At 22.2% G+C, this 12410-nt stretch overlaps 1 protein-coding gene across 1 annotated transcript in view; it reads right to left on the bottom strand.

The window, feature by feature from the left end:
* The window catches only part of LOC126904503 (5-hydroxytryptamine receptor-like), a 123464-nt gene that overhangs the window by 96558 nt on the left and 14496 nt on the right, over nucleotides 1–12410 (bottom strand). Inside the window, exon 2 of the mRNA XM_050683588.1 lies at nucleotides 5404–5467. The gene's annotated coding sequence lies outside the window, so the exon portion shown is untranslated. The remainder of the gene's footprint in view (nucleotides 1–5403; nucleotides 5468–12410) is intronic.

Here is a 12410-nt window from a genome sequence, read left to right on the forward strand (position 1 = left end):
TATTTTCCACAGTCTCCAAAAAGTTTCACATCATAATAGGACCGCTGGAAGTATTTCGGTTTATTTCATACTAACAATATCATTTTGTAGTACATTTACTCAAAGGCACCACTAGACAATTATCAACAAAATGTCATCATGTTTACCTTGTATACGGATGCCATTTGTCATAGCAATCGAAAAATATTTTCCACGTGGTAAATTGGACTTCAATTTACGACAGCACCAACTAACACAGTATTGTGTTTTCTCATACATAAATTCTTTTTCTTTTCAAAACATTCTCTCTCTAATTTTAAAGAGTAAACTATTTTTTCATAAAATTATTACATTTTTTATTACAATTTTATTTTATTATTTTTTTTTTTTTTGCGTTTCTATAAAGAATTTTTAAATGTACTAAGTTTTTATTTTTAGTTACTTCATCTTGCAAACTTGTAATAAGATTTTTTTTAAAAGACTACGATTATAAAATTTCTAGAATAGCACTATAACTAGCAGAATCTAGCTGGGTGACACCGCTGAGTGTCTTCCCATAAACGTTAATTTCATTACCATGTATATAATAGCTGTCATCAAATTTGCTTAATGTATTTATTGTATAGATTGTAAATAAATTTTCTGATAAATAAAAAAAAAAACTAGCAGAATAGTTCCAATTTTTAACTGTCTAATCAATAATAAAAATAATAATTACAAATAGTTAGATAAAATTTGTCAATCAAATAAAATACTTGAAATCTTTGCTTATTTTTTGATATGAATAAAAATTATTTATAAATTTACTTAGATAAATTATTTTTCAATTAACACACGACATTTTTTTTTTAATGAAATTATCGGTTGTTAGTTTTAAGTTTTTCACTTGATTAAATTTTACTTAGTATACAAACATTTTATTTTTAAAGGGCAAGATAAATATTTATTTTAACATCATTGCTGAATAACATAATAATAACAGTTTTATTTCAAAATAAATATTCTTTTATTGTGTGCTATTTTTATTTGATGGTGATAATTCTATCACTATTATTAATAATTTCATTAACTCTCTTCGACGTTTATTACATTATATAAAAATAAAGATGTTAATTGAATTTTGATTTTAATTTTTATAAATAATTTTTATATTAATGTATTTCATTTTTCTCAGATTCATTTTCGATGCTTTTGATTTTCAGATGTTTATTATTTAATTGAACATCGTCTTGACATCAAAATATTTGTACATGATAAATTAATTATTTCATTTACATAAAAGTATACAATTTTGGAATAATTTTTCTATGCAATACTTAGATGTGTGAACACATCTATCTATCTATCTATATGTATACACACACACACACACATATATATATATATATATATATATATTATTTGCATAAGACATTGAGTTAATCGTTGTTTTTAAGTTTTCGTGAACTCCCAAAAGCTTTTAGTGGAATTAATAGGGTAAATATGATATAAACTTTCTGATTATGAGTAGTTTGATGAACTAAAATTATGTTAATTTCTGTAATAAATGTAGACCACCAGCTACATTGATGTAATAAAATGATCATTTCATTATGACAATAATGTAATAATTCATATTGCATATATATCGTATTAATATTATTTCATAGAATATTACGGCATAATAATTCAAAAGATAAGATTTAATTCGGACGCATTTGATAAAAAAAAGTTAGCTATCATGTAAAATAATACACAATACTTTTTTGGTATTAGTAGTAGTAAAAGAATACATAAAATGATGTAACATTGTAACTTAAAACTGTCAAATTTAAATTTAAATTATACTATATTCACTGTAACTTTTCCAAAAATGTATTAATTGTCTTTTCCCCTTAAAAATTATAATATAATTTAACATATTTATATTTGTTATTTTTTTATAAATATTTTCAGCACAAGATTTTATTGCGCTAATAATTTTTCTATGATGAACATATGTAGATATGTTACATCGAGGAGACGCTTATTTTGCTTCATTACTTTCCATGTAATTTAATTAATAAGTATTTAATAGAATCCTTGTATAATAAATCATTTTAACTTGAATTACTTATTATTACTTTGTAATGGATAAACTTTCAATAAAATATAATTATATATAGAAAACGTATTATAAAATCAATAATGTATTCAAGATTTTAAATGTTAAGTTTATATTATATTTGATCAAATATAATAAATATATTATATTAAAAAAGTATAACTTTCGGATCAGTATTTCAGAAACTATTAACATTTTTATACCTAGGTAGGAAAACGAGTGAAACTAATAAATGTTTAGTCCAAAAATAGCAGCACCCACTCCTCAACTCTTCTCATTACTCTATTATATTAATATCTTCTGAAATACTGGTCCTAATGTTGATATCGACCAGTTATTTTCTTAATTACACCGTTTTCTTTTTTATAAGCTTTTATATATATATATACTCGTATATACACAGGGTGATTTTTTTATCATAACCCACTCAATTACTTGCAGAATAATAATAATTTAAACATTTTTTTATTTCATTATCTTTAGTTACACATTATTCCTGAATTTTTAACTATGTAATACTTTTTAAGTTCATCCCTTATGCCTTGGAAGGGGGTCAACTTTGTTTTTTTAAATGGTAACACATATTTTTAATTTAATAAAATGTTTGAGTTTTTAATTTAATAGTAAATGGCATTTGAATTTTTAATATAACTTTATTAGCTTATTAGATATAAACATTTAAAGTTTCAAAATTTTGAGTTAATATACATGTATAATACACATGGGATTGTAAATACAGGTAGCTAATTGGATTTTTATGACATTGCTGTCTCAGTCACGGATTGTTTATTATCAATTATGATTGTCAATAGATATACTTTCTGTTTTGTCAGTTAGTGTATTTATAAACTCATAACAATGTGCCTTACTACAATTGATAATAACAATGCTGTGTACCTGCTAATATCGATGTTATAAAAAACCAATTAGCTACCTGTATTTACAATCCCATGTATATTAATTCAAAAATTTGAAACTTTAAATGTTTATATCTAATAAGCTAATAAAGTTATATTAAAAATTCAAATGCCATTTACTATTAAATTAAAAACTCAAACATTTTATTAAATTAAAAATATGTGTTACCATTTAAAAAAACAAAGTTGACCCCCCTCCAAGGCATAAGGGATGAACTTAAAAAGTATTACATAGTTAAAAATTCAGGAATAATGTATAACTAAAGATAATGAAATAAAAAAATGTTTAAATTATTATTATTCTGCAAGTAATTGAGTGGGTTATGATAAAAAAATCACCCTGTATATGCTACCATTTAAAAAATTGACACCCCTATAAGACATGATAAATGAACATAAGAAATATTTTATAACAGATGTATGGAAATAAATATGTTACTAACAAAAAATAAAATCAAAAAACACAAAAAACACAAAAAAATATTACTTTAAGAGATAAATCGAGTAGCTAGCGTTAATAGAATCGTCCAGTAATATAGAGTAAACTAAATAATCCTTTTTAGTATCTTATCATCTTTTAAGGTAAATTCAAAAAAATGTGTATATTTTTAAATAAACTGAATTTAATGAGAATAATATATAAGAATTATTTCGTTTTAAATTCTATCTAATAATCATGATTACGACTAAAGATTAAAAAAGAAACTTTAATACCAAACACATTAATGTTCTAGTACACAATAAATATTGTTTGCTTTTTTCTAGCGAATCTTTCGACAAAAAAAAAAAAAAAAAAAAAAAAACCGTTAAAGAACATGGATTACAATATTCTCTAGGGTGATATTATATGTGAAAAGTTTTATTACTGAACCAAAACAATGGGAGTTTTTTGTCAGATCAGCTTTTGTAACCTTTTAATACCGAAACAAAAAAAATAGTTTTTCTAACTTAACTATTACTATGACGGACAATTTAAATTGTACTTTAAAATAACTAAACAACAAATTTATTAACTTAACTAAATTATAATATGAAAAACAAACTTTTCAGATTTTCATTTAGAAATATTTTAACTTGTTTTTTATTATGAGATAAGAATACAGATTATAGCGTTGTCACGAAGATTTAGTACTTATTTTATCAAAGAAACTTTCTTTATTTTCTGTGTAGATTATAAAACTAGGCTTAATTTAATTCACAGTTATCAATTAATACAATTTTAAAAGAAAATGTGTTTTATGACAAGCCAAAAAATGATTATAAACATTATTATTTCTAATTTTATTTAAATATTATAATTATTTTGCGTGAGAATCAATTTTTTAATTCTCTGATAACGTTAATTCATTAATTCAGTTCATTAACATATTATAAAGTAAAATGAGCCACACCATTATGTTTCTAAACGTTAAGACGAAATATAATTGTTCCAATTTACATTAAATTAATTAAAATCTAAAAGCTGCAGCCAAGACACCGATTATGTTATTTAATTTGCAAATGCACTTCTTCACATTTGTAATGGTTACTTAAATTAGAAATTATCCTTTTTTATTTAATAGAAATATATTTTCGTATATTATTAATTTTTAATCAATAACATAATTATATTTTATATTGTTTTTGGTATAATTGGAAATTTTTCACTTTTCTGATTTTGGGATCATTATGAATAAACAACACTTATTATTATGTCAAAAAATTTTTATTAATTTAGCTATATTAGTTTCCATAAAAACCTTTGGGAAAAATTATGTTTAGATTCAATGCGAATATAAAAGGTATTAATTTTACTATGCTGTGTTTATTTTATTATTATTTATTATTATTTTTTATCTATTACTTTCTTTCACAGCTTCATTAGAATAAAAAATTTACAAACCATATCTAATTTAAGACATTACAATAAAAATTGTTAAAAAAAATTCTTCAATTATCAAAGGTTAGAATAATGAAAATTCTTTTTTTCTTTGGTAAATCCATTCAAATTTGCAATGAAGGTTGTAATTTCTCCATAAAAACTACAATTTTAAATTATTAGAAATTTGTTTCTTATAAAATGTAATTACTATAATAAATATTTATTAATATATTATAATTTTAATTCATAAAACTTGTAAACAAGATTTAATTAAGGAAATATGAGTCGATAATACTATTGAAATAATATAATGATTTCTTTTAAAAATAAAATACTTTCTACAGATTCGCAATAGAGCGTTTTTTTATAATAGTAACCATATAAAAATATTTTGAAAGTATATATGATATATTATATCATCTATAAATTGTTAAACTAACCCTTATCTTCACTATTCCCCGTCCAAATTAGTCCGAGTCTTTCCGATATACTATTTTTTTTTAATTATCTGTTTTAAAATAGCTTCTTATTCTTATCAATAAGCGATATTTAAAAAAAATTACCTTGATTTGTTTTTTTTTTCAAATTGAATTATTTGTAAATCATATTTTGACATATTTGAAAAACCTGAAAATAAAAATATAACTTGTTTTGAGTATCATGTAGTTGTAAATATTTAAAATAATGATATCAAAGTATCTATAATTTTTATAAAATAATTATTTAATAAAATCCTAGATAAAATTTCTCTAACATAATATTATTATAATGTTATTTAACATTATTCGTATGTAAAATATTATATAAATAGTTTAAAAATGTTTTTTTAGGATTTATTACAACAGTAATTTTTAATCTCTCTAAATCTAAATTGTAACCAATTACGTGCAAGTATTACTCTTTTGTGGTAGTATTTGATCATAGTGCCATAGTGTGATTCTTGACTTTCTTTCTATTATAGATTAGCTACTTACTGCAAATATATTCATTTTAAATAGAAGAAGTGCACTTTGATTTCCTACTTTAAAAGTTCTTTTCAAGTGAAAGAAATGAGTGATTGTTTGACAATGACACACAATTTTTAAAGATATAATATATTTTTTTATTTCAAAAGTTAAAAGTAACTTTTACCTTACAAAATATAGTTTATAATTGTCAAAAAAAAATTAGTTCTATGCCCCTTAAAATTTTATCAACATTAGTTTCTTTATATGAAAACATATTGTTTTCAATATAATATTGGAATCTTATGGAAATGTCTATTTAAATAGTATACCTATACTATAGAGGGTGATCGAAATCTGATAAGACACTCATTTTCTCAGAAAATATTGAGAATTTTTAATTTTGTTACAGAGAAAAAATATCAATTTCAAAAAACTCTACAATAATATGTAGTCAAACCGTTATATTTTTCGTCCCTTCAAGGATAAAAACCCTTATTTATAATTTTCTTAAATGGGAACACTTATTTTTAACTTATAATATGATAGAAAAAAATTACAAACAATTTTGTTCTTAAAATTTTTTTTATGCGATTAACCGTTTGTCCGTTACAGCTTGTTAAAGTTAAGTGATTTTAGGCCAAATTTCTATTGTCATTTTACTGTATTAAATACAGAAGTCATTATTTTTATTTGCTGTTGCATAAACCAAATTTTATTGATCGAGTTATGACAGGTAAATTATCTATAAAAATTTACTACGCACTAAATGAGTGATAACAATAATAGATTCAAAACGGGTTTTCGGTGTATTATTAATAGCTAAGTCTATCGTTTTGTAAGACTAAAGGATCTAAAAAAAATACCGGTTGCACTGCCACTGATATTAAGAAACGTAATAAATGACAATAATTTTTCTGGAAGTCAAAATCTTTAAACAATTATAAAACGTAAACGGTTGTTCGGATAAAAAAAATTATAAGAACATAATTGTTTGTAATTTTTTTTTCTATCATATTATCAAATCAAAAATAGTGTTTTCCATTTAAAAAAATTATAAATAAACATTTTTATTCCTGAAGGGATAAAAAAAAATTATTTAATTTCATATTTTTGTAGAGTTTTATAAACTTAATAATTTTTCTTTTTACAAAAATTTTAAATTTTCAATAGTTTCTGAGAAAATAAGTGTCTTACCAGATTTTGATCACCCTGTATACTGTATATATGACTTAAAAAGGGAAATACATACTTGGAAATCTTAAATGGCATAGATAGGACGACTTTTATGATACAATTTAAATGTCCCAATAGAATACACACACATTCATAGTTATAAACCTTTGATTCAAAGGTTTAGGTCTAAGAATATACCTTTTGTATGTTAGATGGTTTGATATACTACAATCATTGATTTAAAATAGTACTATGTAAACTGCCTAATAAAAAATAATTTCTTTTTAAAATTTAACTAACTCAAAAATTATAGTATAATACAAGTTCGTGTAATGATATACATAGTACATCATTAATATTATAATAAATTATTTGTATACACAATAGATCATTAATGTCATAATGTATTNATCCCCTATAATTTTAATTAATTATCTGGTCTTCAAGCTAATTTCATAAATTACATACTTTATAAACTCTCACTACAATATTTTTAAATCATAATATTTCTATGTTGTTTTAACTTGAATACTTAATTATACACCACATAAAATTTATTACTTTTGTTATAAAAGTACATAATGGTATGTATGAAATAAACTAGAACCTTTTTAATTATGGTTAAAAATTAAGCTAATGATGTTATAGTAACTTAAAATTAAGCTTGTAAAATATTTTACCAGTAATATTCATTGTTTTCATGGAAGTAGTAAATCCTTAAGAGTTAAATACATTGTAGGATATAGAAATCCTATAAATTTTTTCTTAGGGTTAAAACTAAAAAAAGTTAGAAATATGATTTGTTTCATACTCAAGATAAAGTAAATACTTTCTAAAATGATATGGAAGTAACTTAGATGCTACTTAACGCTTCTTAACTAGTTTCAAATATTTTTGAGACAAATTTTTAAAGATTTAATGATTGATTTTTGATAAGAAAAAAAATTAATAATAATAAGTATATCCACTTATTATTTTTATAATAAGTGTTATAATAAATGTTTATAATAAGTCTGTTTTATTTATTTTATAAGTATTATATAGCATAGATTATGTTTTTTTTTTTAAGGTAATATAAAAGTTATTCATAAGATAGTATGCAATATATGAATTGTTTACAATTCATATCAAAAAATAATAATAATAACTTTATAAAGATATTTCTAGTAATTTAGCTACTATAAATTTTATTTTATTTAAATTGTTGTCTTCTTAGGTTTGAGGTCACTACCCTTTTGATTATCTGAATGTATAAATAATATTTATTGTAAAGAAAGGTATTAAATTTTGACCTGTAACAGTTGGATTAGATATAAAACCGTTTTCCAATGTTAACTTAGAATACATAACACTGTATAATATTTTAGTTATAACAAAAGGAATAAGGTCTATTTTAAGTACAAAAGATATAATATTTCATTTGTTTTAATTGTGTATACTATCTGCTTATGTACTTAATATTAGTAATGTACTTTAAATAGCTAATATAAAAAGAAAAACTGAGGAACTTTTTTAAATAACTATTGTTAAATTATTAATGACAATAGCTATATTACTGTTTTATTTATATTCAAGTATTAAGTAATTAAATCAAACTAATTTAAAAAATTTAAATAAAGTACACTTTATAGTTTTACAAAAAACATATTAATTTCTATGAGTACACTTAGTATTTTGTGTTTTTTTTAATTTAATAAAATCACTAACACAAAACAATGCAATGCGATCCATCATGGTTATAAATAATTTAAAATTTTATAAATTTTTGTTTTGGTATCTAATTACTCACTGAAGAAAAATCGTTAAATTGTTTTTCTTTGATGTCTAAAATAAATTTTAAAATCTTTAATTTGTTGAAATTGATTCATTTTGTAGCTGAAATTGGAATTAATTTCAGATACAAGTAATTATAAATGCCATACAAATATCTAAACATTAAAAAGCCATAAAAATATGTAAACCTAAGAAACCATAGAAATATCTAAATATTAAAAAGCCATATAAGTATACAAACGTTTGGAAGCCATACAAGTGCAATAGAATTAAGAAGCCATACAAATATGTAAATATAAGAAGCCATAGAAATATCTAAACATTAAGAAGCCATATAAATATACAAATGATTGGAAGCCATACAAGTGCAATAGAATTAAGAAGCCATACAAATATACAAATGTTTAGAAGCCATACAAGTGCAATAGAATTAAGAAGCCATACAAATATGTAAATATAAGAAGCCATATAAATATACAAATCATTGGAAGCCATACAATTGCAATAGAATTAAAAAACAATATAAATACATAATCATAAGAGGCTGTTGATGTACACTTAACTTTAGAAATATATATGAAAACTTATTATTTTTTTTTTTATTATTAAATAAGAGATAAGACATTGAATAGTTGATAATAAATTTTTTTATTATTATTATATCGTATGGTATACAAATACAAGCAAGCAAATAAAATGAGCAATATTAAAATTAAAATTAAATAACATTATGTATAAATAAATAAATTTTGTAATGTTACTTTTTAAAACATTTGCATTTAAAGATTTAGAAATGTGAGAATCGGAGAAGTGTTATACGTCACTCTTTTTACTATATCACATAGATAAAAATTATTTTTCGTTGCCAACTTATAAGTTTAATTTATATTGACTCAAATTTTCTTCTTGAGTTATATTAACTCATAAAGTCATGTTAAAAAACTGATTATCGAATCTTTAAAATTGTATTTTATCCATCCCTCATTCAATAATAAAATATAATTGTAGACTCCTATTTAAATTTTTAAAAGTGACCCCAAAAATCTACCGTTAAGAATCCATTTTTTTTCGCAATAAACTTGATATTTAAAATGAGTTATAAAAATTAATTTGATTTTGATCAATAAATTAAAAAAAAAAAACGTTTTACGAAAAAATGAAGTACTTAATAAATCAAACTGTATAAACATTTAGAATCCATTATTTAAAATCGATTAGAATAGTATTTATTTTCAATACATATGTTTTGCAAAGCTATTTAAAATACTACTAAGTGTATAAGCTTAAATTCGCAGTTTTATTCTTTAAAAAAACATATTTTTTTTTATAGAAAAAAAAATGTATTTTAAAAACTATTTTCTTACACTAACTGCACATTTCCCATTATTACAAACATTTGTGGATAACTCACCAAAAATTATTATTTTTTTTAAGGAAATCATTTATTAATTCCATTTACCATTTAAACCATTACCATAAACCATTTATTTATTATATAATTTATTATTTATTAATAATAAAAATCAAAAAATGTTACTCAGTATGCGCGTGTCCTAAAAATGAACTAATGAATGGAATAGGATTGCAATTTGTAGTTAAGTGTCTTTAAATAGTTTTGGATGGTGAATTTTCATGAAAATTATGTCTTTGTTGATAATCAGGCCTTTATTTACGCAGCGCATGGAAAATTTAATTAGTTGCAGTAGTAATTATATGTGAGCAATGACAGTTTCACTAAGTTTCAAAAACCCATAGCAGATGATACTCTGCTGATCCTACCAAATATACAACATCGTTTTTCATCCGAAGCGATTTAGTTTTAAAAAAGATGTTGATGGTTGAACGGGATTAACACACGAATTTTTGTGCTTAGAATTTTCAAAGTATATCCACTTTTCTTTGCTTGTCAAAATTCGATGAAAAAACGACTTTCTTTTGTATCAAATGTATAAGATTTTGTTTGTGCATTGGCATTGTATCATTTGTGTATCATTTAATTCATGTGACAACTATTTTTGATATTTTGAACCTTACCAGGGCACGAAAAAACATGGAAATATCTGTTTGAATACCACTAAATTTTTCGTTAAGCACTTTCTGTGGTTGGATATTATCTGCGTCCAAAAAAACCAGCAATTATTAATGCTATCGATAACACTAATTTACAAATAAAAAAAAATTTTCTGACCCATGACTTATGATAGTTATTTTTTATGTAAAATCGTCCACTGAGTCCAAAAATGAAGTCCAAAATACAAAAAGTAGAATAGTTTTTGCGTTATTGTGAAATTAGCGTTTTTCGTGTGCTGCGAAAAAGTGTTTTCATTATATTCTAAATATCTTTAATTGCATTCAACCAATTTTCATTTTTTTTACATAAAATTAAACAATATTAAATTACCTATAACTTTTATCTTCAACAATTTTTTATCTGACTTTTTTCTCCTTTGCTATCTACGAATTTACCTCTGAATTTTTATCATATTTTTCAAAATTTCAGAAAAAATTCAGAGTTTTACGTAAAATACACCAATAAAAAATAAATTTATCAATAATATAGACATTATACTCTAATACATAATAAAAATAATGATATATTATTTTGTAATATTGATAAAAAAATGAAGAAGTTATGCGCTAATGAAAAATAAAACAAATTTCCTAATATCAAAGTTTTTTAATTCGATGCTTTAATTTTGTAAAATATAGAAAAAAATATTGAAAAATTACTCACAATATTACTTTTCAAATTAAAATTTCGATTTTTTAAATAACTTAAGGTTATTTCATATAGTTCTATTGGGATATTTTTAAATTGAGTTAATTTTACAGTTTGGTGGGGTTGTGGTAAATTTTTGTATTTAAAAAAAAATTGAAGTTTCAATCCTTTGGTTAATAAAAATAGAATAATCCTACCACCTTTACATATTAAACTTGGACATTTTAAAAATTTTGTTAAAGCTTTAAATAAAAATGGAAATTCATTTACTTATTTGAAAACTGTGTTCCACATTTGTCTGATGCAAAAATCAAAGAAGATATTTTCATAGGACCACAAATAAAAAAAACTAATGAAAGCGTTCACCATGATCATCGCTTTCATTTCCAAGATTTTCAGGAAAAAATCTAAGTGTACATGAAGAAAATGTATTTTCAATGACATGTTCACCCCTATTTCCGATAAAATTAAAAAATATAATTTTGTGTTAACTTTATCAAAAGACGAAGCTTTAGCATGGAATTCGTTTCGATTGGTTGTAAATTCTTTTTTAGGAAACTTCAAAAGTTTAAATTATAGAGAAATAGTAGACGAATAGTTTATCAATAAGATAAACTATTCAAAAATAGGTATACAGTATATTTTATAATTTTATTATTTTCTTAATAAAAGATTTATGTATATTTTTTAATTTTATCGGAAATAGGGGTGAACATGTCATTGAAAATACATTTTATTGGGAACATCATCTATAGACAAACTAATAGATAAAATAAATATGAATAATCCAAGCCCAAATATAAATTGTAAAATTTGATGATAGCATATTTAAGTTATTAATGTAACTTTTGTACGATTTTTTATTTATCAATATTCTCATTTTGTGATAATGTTAACTGAAATTTATAGAACTAGTTCTATATCTAAAATTCTTGAAAAATTAAAGATTTTAATTTTT

This window comes from Daktulosphaira vitifoliae, unplaced genomic scaffold (assembly GCF_025091365.1).
Source record: "Daktulosphaira vitifoliae isolate Bord-2020 unplaced genomic scaffold, ASM2509136v1 Scaffold_4, whole genome shotgun sequence".
Classification (NCBI taxonomy): Eukaryota; Metazoa; Arthropoda; class Insecta; order Hemiptera; family Phylloxeridae; genus Daktulosphaira; species Daktulosphaira vitifoliae.